The 9,502-nt window shown below is 41.9% G+C and overlaps 1 protein-coding gene across 2 annotated transcripts in view; it reads right to left on the minus strand.

The window, feature by feature from the left end:
* Positions 1–6,963, minus strand: part of LOC113013792 (neural cell adhesion molecule L1.1-like) — a 43,484-nt gene extending 36,521 nt beyond the window's left edge. For both annotated transcript variants that reach the window (XM_080295707.1, XM_026154948.2), the window contains exon 1: positions 6,801–6,963. The gene's annotated coding sequence lies outside the window, so the exon portion shown is untranslated. The remainder of the gene's footprint in view (positions 1–6,800) is intronic.
* Between the last annotated feature and the right edge of the window lie 2,539 nt (positions 6,964–9,502).

The raw sequence follows: 9,502 nt of genomic DNA on the forward strand, positions 1-9,502 counted from the left end.
AATAAAAACTTCATTATGAAACTAAAATTAAACTAAATTACATTAGCTGTTCATTTAGCAAGCGAGTGAGTTAGCAGGTTCATCAGAGTCATTATAGATGCAAGGACGGAAAAGGTGGTGCTAAGAGTATAACGCTGGTTAAATTATACACGTGCTGCTTTTACACATCAGGCAAAATAGATAAGGAGACTGCAGTGATAGTTGCACTGGATCACGTGTCTCCCCAACACGTCTGTGTCAGGGATGCAGATCATGTGTGAAAACAGCAGCGAGTCACAGACGTTACAGCCTGTTTGCACACAGACAGTAAAAGTGAGTTTAACACACTGTTTGGTTCACAATTATTTCATTTTTGCTTCTTTTTGAGTCCGGTTGAACTTTACTGATGTGCCAGTAAGTTAATAACTTTAACTTATCAGCGTCTACCGTCACATCTCTCCGGCTCCCAGCTACACCCCTCCCAGGTGGGAGATCGCATTTCCTCTCAGAGCCTCGGTCTTTATCTTCTCCTCTTCTTCCTCCCTCTGCAGCATCGTTTGTCTCTGCTCGCCCCACCCTGAGCACGCAGGAAGGAAGCTTTAAATTAAAAGGAGATTTGACGTAAATCTCTTTATTTAATCAGACAGAAAAATGTCAATTTGGTTTGTGCACGCGCTTGTGTGTGTGTGTGTGTGTGTGTGTGTATTGGCAGTCTTTCCCATCCCTTTCCGTCATTTTCCCATCACCATGGTAACCCCCTGACTCCAGCAGCACACAGCAATATTTCCTCTTTTCCCATCCCCCAACACTGCCCCTCCTTCTTTTCTCCCATCCCCCACTCCATCCCTCCACACCTCTCCCTCGCTTTCTCTCCGGTGCCACTCCCTACATCGCCTCAACTCACCCCTCTCTCTCTCAGTCACACACAGACACACACACAGACACACACAGACACACACAGTTTCTCTTCCCATTGTCTCAGTTCCCACTCGCGTCTCCTCTGCTCAACACGAGTGGTCTGCAGTGTTAAAGCAGCCGTCCAGCTTTTGGGAAGCTTATTCCCTCCTTTTGTGCAGGTTCTTAAAGTGCACACACACACACACACACACACACACACACACACACACACACACACACGCACACACACACACACACACACACACGCACAAATATAGCACAAATAAGGTGACAGATGGTGAGCCCAGGAAAAAGTTCTGCCGTCGCTGCAGGTATGAGGAGATAAAAGAAAAGCAGCAGGAGCTGAAATAATGCAGAACATACTAAAGTATCGAGAAACATATTTCCTCTTCCTGAGCGCTCATCTCTTAAACTGAAAAGCTTTATTTCGAGTACTCGGCGACTGGAGGTGCAACAGGATTAAACTCAAAAATGCAAAGAAATGTTAAATTATGCAAAGATAATCGTGGATTAAACGAGATAATTCTGCAGCTGTGGGATGACATGGACGCTGACATTTAATCAGACATGAGGATTATTTTCATCACTTATTAACTTTGGAATTATTTTCTTGATTATTCAATTGTGAGTCGAATATCAGAAAAATCAGACAAATGCTAAAGATAACATTTGCGTGCCACAAAGATGAACTTTTACTTAAGGGCAGTGATGAACCAATCAGACATTTCTCCATCATGAAGCATGTTGGTGACTGAAACCATCTAACAGTGAATTCTGGGGAAATGAAGACGATATGACGGCTCAGTTTATCCCCACTGAACATATTTATCTTTAGAACGATCCAAACGTTTCACTTGGAACAAGTAAGAACGACATTAAGCAGAAAAAAAGCGGAGCAGAGCCTGGATGCTGTGGTTTCCTAACGCACAGGCGAGCTTCTCTTTGGGCAACAAAGTGGCCGATGACCTCACTCCTCTTTATTTCCTGTAGGTCACTGTGGTCTATAAAATCTCTCCACACCAGCATTAGTAAACCACGGATATGAATATTAGGTTTTCCTCTTTTTTGCGGTGGAGTGTGAAAGAGGTCACAGCAGGTGTGACTGATCAGTGTTTACTGGCTTTGAATGAGTCACTCTTTGTTTTAGTGAAACAGACTCATCTGTGAGCAAAATGAACACAGGACAGAGTCTGAGCTCCACTCAGTGTCATAAAGATTAAGGGAACGGACAAATGAACGCGTTTTAGACCACTCGAGTTTTTCTTCTGTTTCTGATTAGACTATTTGGGGATTTTATTATTTCTTTTAGAAAACTTTTTTAGAAAACTGAAAAAGTGCCTGAGATGATGTTTTTAAACCTTTTTCCCCGAAATCTCCCAAACATTCAGTTTATTATCAAATAAAAAAATGAAAAAACGCTGAAAACCAAAAAACGAGGCGTCCTGTTCTCGACTATATCAGCTTTGTATGAGTCACACTTTACGCTTCCTGAAACTCAAGTTTCACTTTTTAAAGAGAAGTTTTGAACACAAATGGATGTTTGTTCTTTATGACCATTTAAAGCTCTGACATTAGAAAAAACTAATGTTTAGTGATGCGAGCGAGTGCAGTCTGAGGCTCATGCACCATCACCACAGAAGATACACGACAGGAAATATATGGTAAAAATTATCCTTTGATCAAACCAGTTTTGCTGGTTGGTGAGAAGCATCAGATTTATGTCTCGTATTGCTCATCTTCTGGTCAGGAGACTGTATGTCATGTGACCTTTGGTCCACCGAGTCACTGATCATATTGTTTGTCTGATATTTGTCTGATAGAGTCTCTGTGCTGGTGGTCACGCCATGAATGGACTCTTGTCATGGATCAGCTACACTGCCCACAAAAACAGACACATTTACTCCACTGTATGTGTGTGTGAGTGTGAGAGTGTGTGTGTGTGTGTGTGTGTGTGTGTGTGTGTGTGTGTGTGTGTGTGTGTGTGTGTGTGTGAGTGAGTGTGAGTGTGTGTGTGTTAAAGCCAGTGAAGTCAGATTAGCTGCTTCTGAAGAGATTAAAGCCCCAAACACAGAGGGGCTGTTAAAACCTGCCTACAGGCTCTAATCCGGGCTAATGGACGCACCCCCCAATCTCCACACACACTTGAAAAAGGAAGGAGGAAAAGATGGGAGGGGGGTGTTAAGGGCATTCCTTAATTTCTAAACACAAAGACCTCATTTGTTGAGGGTAAAATGGAAAAAAGGCGATGTGGAAGAACGAAAGGTCAAAAGAGAGGAAAGATGTTTCGAGGGGGAGGGAGCGGGGGCGTGAGAGCGAGATGGATGAAGATGGATGAGAAATGCCACAAAGAGAATCACAGACGACACTCGGAGCAAAGACGGACAGAGGAACTGAGAAAGAGCTAAATTCAGACTAATCTTATTTTCTGAACCCAGACCTCCATCTGACCTGCGGACCTGCGGCTGAAACCTTTTAGTCCAAACTGCTCATTCTTTGATCCACTTGATAGACCTGCTGGGACAAGACAAATTCAGGTTGTCCTCCCAGTCTGCATGCTAACGTAGGGATGTAGACACCGAGGCTTGCCCGAGGGCCCAGAATTACTCTCAGTAACAACTTCAGTCAGAGCGCTTTTAAACAGGTTTAAACAGTCTCCGCTAAACAACCGCATCGTTCCTCTGACATGTTCTGCATGCAGAGCTGCTAAATGCTGCTCGGGACGTCAGAAAACGATTAATGGAGAATATTTATGTGACAATATTTATTTATAAAAAGTCACAAAAAGTTGTGGAGAAACTGCCACAGAGTTTACGTTGATATTATTTTCAGAAATGTTGCGTAAAGTTTAATTTTTTGATGTGTGAAGAGTCTTTACCCATATCTGTAAAACTGATGATATCATTTTTACCTCAAACACTCCAAAGATCACACGTCTGGATCAACGCTTCGGTAAATGTTTGCTCCCAGCCTGGAAACTGTGACAGATGTTTACAGATGGGCCACATTTATGCCACTTGTTATATCTTTGCCCTTTTCATAACCTCTTATTAGTATATTGATCTTGTAAATGTAGATGAATAAACACGTCATCATTTTTGTGTCATAATTCAGAATCCAGGTTGATCAGATAGAGGCTGTCTGAATAATTTCAAATGCTTTTAACTGTATCAGGTGTGTCAGGTGGGCGAGTTTGCTCCGTCTGGATGAATAAGACTCACACAGGAGGCTCAGTGTGTGCCACATTGTTGGACAGCACCGAGCGCCCAGCACTCGCACACTCTGTAACTGCTGTCAGCTTCATATCATTTCTTATCAGCTGGCTCTCTGCAACGTACGGGTTGGTGTCATTATAGAAAACTATATTAAAGAATTTAAAGTGTCATAATGTTTGGATGATACAAAAGCAAAAACACAGAAATATATCGATGAAGAAGTGATTTAATCACCACGTCACCAGCGGCGCACACAGGGTTAGCTGGTTTAATTTGGGCGTTTTTCTGTCAAAAATCAAATCAAATCAATGTTCTGCAGATATCGTTCACTTAGTTTCATAAATGTTGTCGACATTAAGACAAGAGGACAGTGAGTGTCAGTGTAATTAAAAAGAGCTGCTCCTAATTTCAAGAATATATATGTACTTAATTTTTATTTTATACATTATTTAATTTAATTTAATGTATTTCATTGAGGGTAAAAACAAAAATCTCAGAAAGGCTTTCAGAAGAAAAGACGGGGAGGTTATGGTCTGATTGTGAAATAGAGAAACTTCATCATCTGCACAACTTAATATCATTAAAAATTCAGCGATCCGTCTGCAGTGAGGCGCTGCACACAGACACGAGTCTGTTTAAGGGAATTCCTGTCAGAAACACTTTAATAAGTTCAAACTCATTCACGAGAACGAAAAGCAGACGCAGAGCTGGAACTGAGCTCAGTCTGAAATGCGTCGGTGCTGCTGCTTCCTCTCCACTAAACATGACAGAAGACTGTTGAACTGAGTCTGAGGCAGGAAACAGTCGACTTTCAAAGCACAGAAACGGATCAGCTCAGAGTGTCTTTTAAAGAAGACGTGCTGCAAAACAGTGGGAAGCTACTTTTTCATGTTACTGTGACAGCACTGAGCAGCTCCTTCAGTGGGAGACTGCGGCACCCACGGTGTGGGACGGAGAGATTTCGCAGGTCTTTCCTCCCCACTGCTGTCAGACTCCATAATAAAGACTTTAACTGATCAAGCACACACATCCATACATATGCAATAACACTAAGTGCAATAATCCTTTCTGTCATCGTTGTATTTTTACTCAGTTGTATATAGTATTTGTATTTGTATTCTATTTTTATCTTATTGTATATTTATTTTATTTTATTCTACTGTATATAGTATTTTATTCTATTCTGTACAGTTGTGTACTGTATTTATTCTTATTGTATTCTAATTTTTGCCTCATAACTTTTGCACTGTCCACTTCCTGCTGTGACAAAACAAATTTCCCACGTGTGGGACTAATAAAGGTTATCTTATCTTATCTTATCTTATCTTACTGGCAGCAAAAACAAAAGATGGATATGTTTGTTCAAAGAACAGTAAAGTTTAAAAACATCATTTGTTAATTATTGCAGTCATATCTTGAGAACAGGGCTGTGCAGAGCGCTCCTTTCATGATGCATATTTTTTTCATGTGGCTGTCTGGAGGTAGTCTACTGTAAGTACAAAAGCCTGAATAAAAAATGCAGGCAGATGGTTTCAGTCAGTTTGACTGCTGCCAAAGATCTGGGGAGGGGAGAAAGAGAAAAGGGCTAAAAATCCTCCTACGCCACTCAGCCCTAAATATCCCTCCTCCTCCTCCTCCTCTCATCCCAGTCCAGGCTCCCTCTCACCTTCCACATCCTCTCATTTCTTCTGCTCTTTTTGGATTCAGGCTCTTCTGGGCTAAATCCTTCACCTCCCGTTTCACTCAAACTCTGCACCTTATCAACTTCCCCTCCTTCAGCTCTCCTTCCACCTCCTCTCTCTTATTCCTGCTCTCAGGTTCTGGCCTAATTTTAAGTGAGAAAACTCCACAATGCAGGCAAAGAATGACAAAGAGGCCTAAATGATGTTGCCATGAGGAAAAAGAGGAATTCCAGAGTAAACAGAAGCAAAGGACAAACACAGCTTTCTCTTCCTGCATTTTATCCCCCAATTCAGAGAGAAGTTGAGCTACAGGAAACACTTTTTTTTACACGTTTCTTGGTCATAAATGCTGATAAACTGAATATGTTCTTGGTTTTGGACCGCTAACTGGACAAACCAAAGACCCTGTTAACCTGGAAACAGCACCATTCAGCACCAGGCCATGGGCGGACAGCAGCCTGGAAGCTGGCATGGACACAAGATGGGAATTGCAGTTATGTTGTTTGGAGATATGAAGATCAGACTAAATCATTCCTGGCAGAGACTTTTAGCATGAAAGGAAGCGTGCTACAGAGCAGCAGTGAATAATTTAACACGATAATGTGGTATAGTGCAGCATTTCATTCAATATTCATAAAAACACACGGCCGCAGATGATTTATCAGATATTAAAAAGCTGAATCGGGTCAGACACTCCCTACAGATGGATTTACCTCCACACAAACATCACGAGTGAACATTTACTGACCCGAGCATGTTTGAGTCAAAAGGTGAAATCACAGACAGGAGGAAGTGCGCACCAACACCCACACATGTATGTACAGTGACACACAAACACTTGTCTAGTATCTCAGCACAGTCGCTCACACACTACCTGCCTTCCTATTATGTAAGACACCGTTAGAGCCTCCAGCCCTGATCTCCAACCCACTGACACACAGACACACACATTCATGGATGGAAACCCAGACACCAGCAGAAGCCTGGGATGCTTCAGTGTTAGTCCTACCTCTGCAGGTGTCTCCTCTTGATGTGTCTCCTCCTCTCAGGCTCCTCTCCGTGGCTCTTCTTCTAGCTCTGTATTGTTTCTCGGTCCAGTCCACCGACTCGTGCCTTTTCCTCCTGTCGTTTTTTGCACTGATGCTGCAGTGGTACAGAAAACACACCCTTCTGAGCTCTGCCTCTTCTCCCTCCCTCCTTCCCTCTCTGCTGCTCTCGGATTGGCTGCTTCACAGAGATGACATCAGCCTTTTTATTGTAGTCTCTCTCTCTCCCTCTCTCTCTCTCCATATACCTCCTGCCCCTCCCTTCCTCTTTACTTCAAAGCCCCCCCCCCCCCCCCCCCCCATCCCCTATTTTTACCTCTCCATACTCTCTGTCTTTTATATTTATATTTATATTCCTTATATCCATTAATGCTGCTAATGGCTGAATCACAGAAGCACAAGCTCATTATAAAAGCTTCCTATAGTTCAATAAGAGATGTTTGTTTGCCAGTACACTGGTCCATTAGAGAGGGAAGCCTTACAGTTTGGGTAAATATTTTAGATTTTTTAAAAATTATTAAAATTTTTTTTTGAATTATGATATTTTAGACCAGATCGATCAAAGCCCCTAAACCCTGAAATGGAAAAATTGAAGATAATGGATGGATCCATGAAATTAGAGTTATTATATTCTTCTTCTTCCCTTTCTTTTTTTGGAGCACTATTCAGAATTACAGGACAGAAGAGGGAGAATATGACCCTTTAAGTTCAGCTACACTAATGAATAGAAACTGAACTGAACTGATTAATTAGTAATTTCCATCTTCAGGGTCCTGAAAGTGAGTTTCTTGCTAAAGCTTGAATACGAGCAGTGCCCTCGGTGAAATAGCAGCTGGTTCTTGCTTTGCATGAACTCAGCAGGTTTAAAGACTGAAGCATTTTCGACCTGAGCCAGTGTGACCATATGACCGTGGGTTAGTCCGGTGGCATCGTTGGGACTTATGTCACAAGCCTCTAACAAAGGTTTGTATTGTTTACTGATAACTGTAGATAAATGTGACTGCAGACATCAAGTCAACAAATTGGTGGGTGAAATTGTGTTACGCATGTCAGTGGCGTCCTGTTAGGGCAACCAATCAGAGGCGTGCTTGTCTCATGAAAACACAACAAAGTGAATCTACTGTTGTTGTTTTATTAGTTTTATTTTTTATTCTGGCTGCTGGTGGTTATTGTCTCTGGAAGCAGGATTAACTCTGCTTGACTGTGATTACACTAGAATCTGTAGTTTAAGTGTTTAAATGTTATTTCTTCTGCTTAATGCAGGTTTTAAAGTTAAAACTTGTTGTTAATCTTCAGCTCTTTAAATAATTTATCTTGTTTTAGTTTATTATGTCTTTGGGTAAATTGGCTATGTCATAGTTAAAAGGCCCACTCCCTTTAAAACCCTGAAAAATGTGTGACATAACAGAGCAGTACCGCCCCTGAACTCACCACCAACAGCAGCTCACATTGTGCTTCTTCCATCTCCTTCCAGTCTGTCCAGATGCCTTCCCGCTCTGCTCCTCCTTCTTTTCCTCCTCTCATAATTAGAATGGAGATTATGTTCTCTGGTATCCAGATTATAAAACCCAGTGACATCCATGTGACATTTTGTTAACTGCCAAACAGAGCAGGCATCCAAAACACGCACACACTTTCTCTGTGTGTGTTTGTGTGTGAAAGATAAATACAGAAAGAAGGATGTGAGAGGACAGATGGACGGGACCAGGCGTCAGTTTTTTAAGTGGTTTTCTTTAGCAGGAAGATGGATATGATGAAACAGTGATCGGTTAGTGTTTCTTTGTGTCTCATCGTTGTTGTGCTCTTCTCCATAGCTCTCCGACAGCTTAATATAAAACACAAATCATCAGTCAAACAATCTGCAAATCCCACAAAAACATTTAAAAGAAAAGAAAAACCTGCTTTGAAGAGGCCTGAGCATTATTAAGCCTGCAGCATGAGATCCTCCTCTTTAACAACCAGACTAAAACGCAGAAATGTAATAAAAAGCTAAAATAACTGACATTAAATAGCATAAAAGCTACACAAGCACACATAAGCAACGCATTTCTGATTTCTACGTGATTCATGCACTCAGTGAGGTTGAGTACGGTGCAGGTCTGCTTTTTACTCAGGCTACACGTGTGGTCCTGTGAAAATGTCAAGTTGTGAGGCAAATTGTAACCTTACCAATCCCGGACGAGCCCCCATTGGTCACAAAGTGTATCAAGGACAGAAAGCAAGGTAAGCAGAGACTCCTCACATGAAGTCAGCAAACTGAGTGATGCAAGGAAAGAGAGGAAGTCATTATGTCCTACAGGACTGTTGAAGGTAAAGTGCGAGACATGTTAAAGTTTGGATTATTCTTCTGTTACATTCTTTGGTAGCACTCATTGCACACACGTACTTGTGTAGCATTTCCTGTAGAATCTGCACAGAGAAGTGTTGAGAAAAACTGAAACTGAGCACATCAGGAACCAGGCTTCAGTTAGCTGTCAGGATAAAGTGTTTGGTGGTCCCTCCCTCTGTGCTGCGCAGCCAGGACGATGACCTCCAACGCACAACCTTTTGTTCTATATGGTTACACCATACACGCAAATCACTTCATGTAGCTGTATTTAACTGGGAATATGTGTATGCAGTCAAAACAGCAAATCTAAGAAGGGAGGTAAAAAAAGCTGAGACA

This window comes from Astatotilapia calliptera, chromosome 20, assembly GCF_964374335.1.
Source record: "Astatotilapia calliptera chromosome 20, fAstCal68.1, whole genome shotgun sequence".
NCBI lineage: Eukaryota > Metazoa > Chordata > Actinopteri > Cichliformes > Cichlidae > Astatotilapia > Astatotilapia calliptera.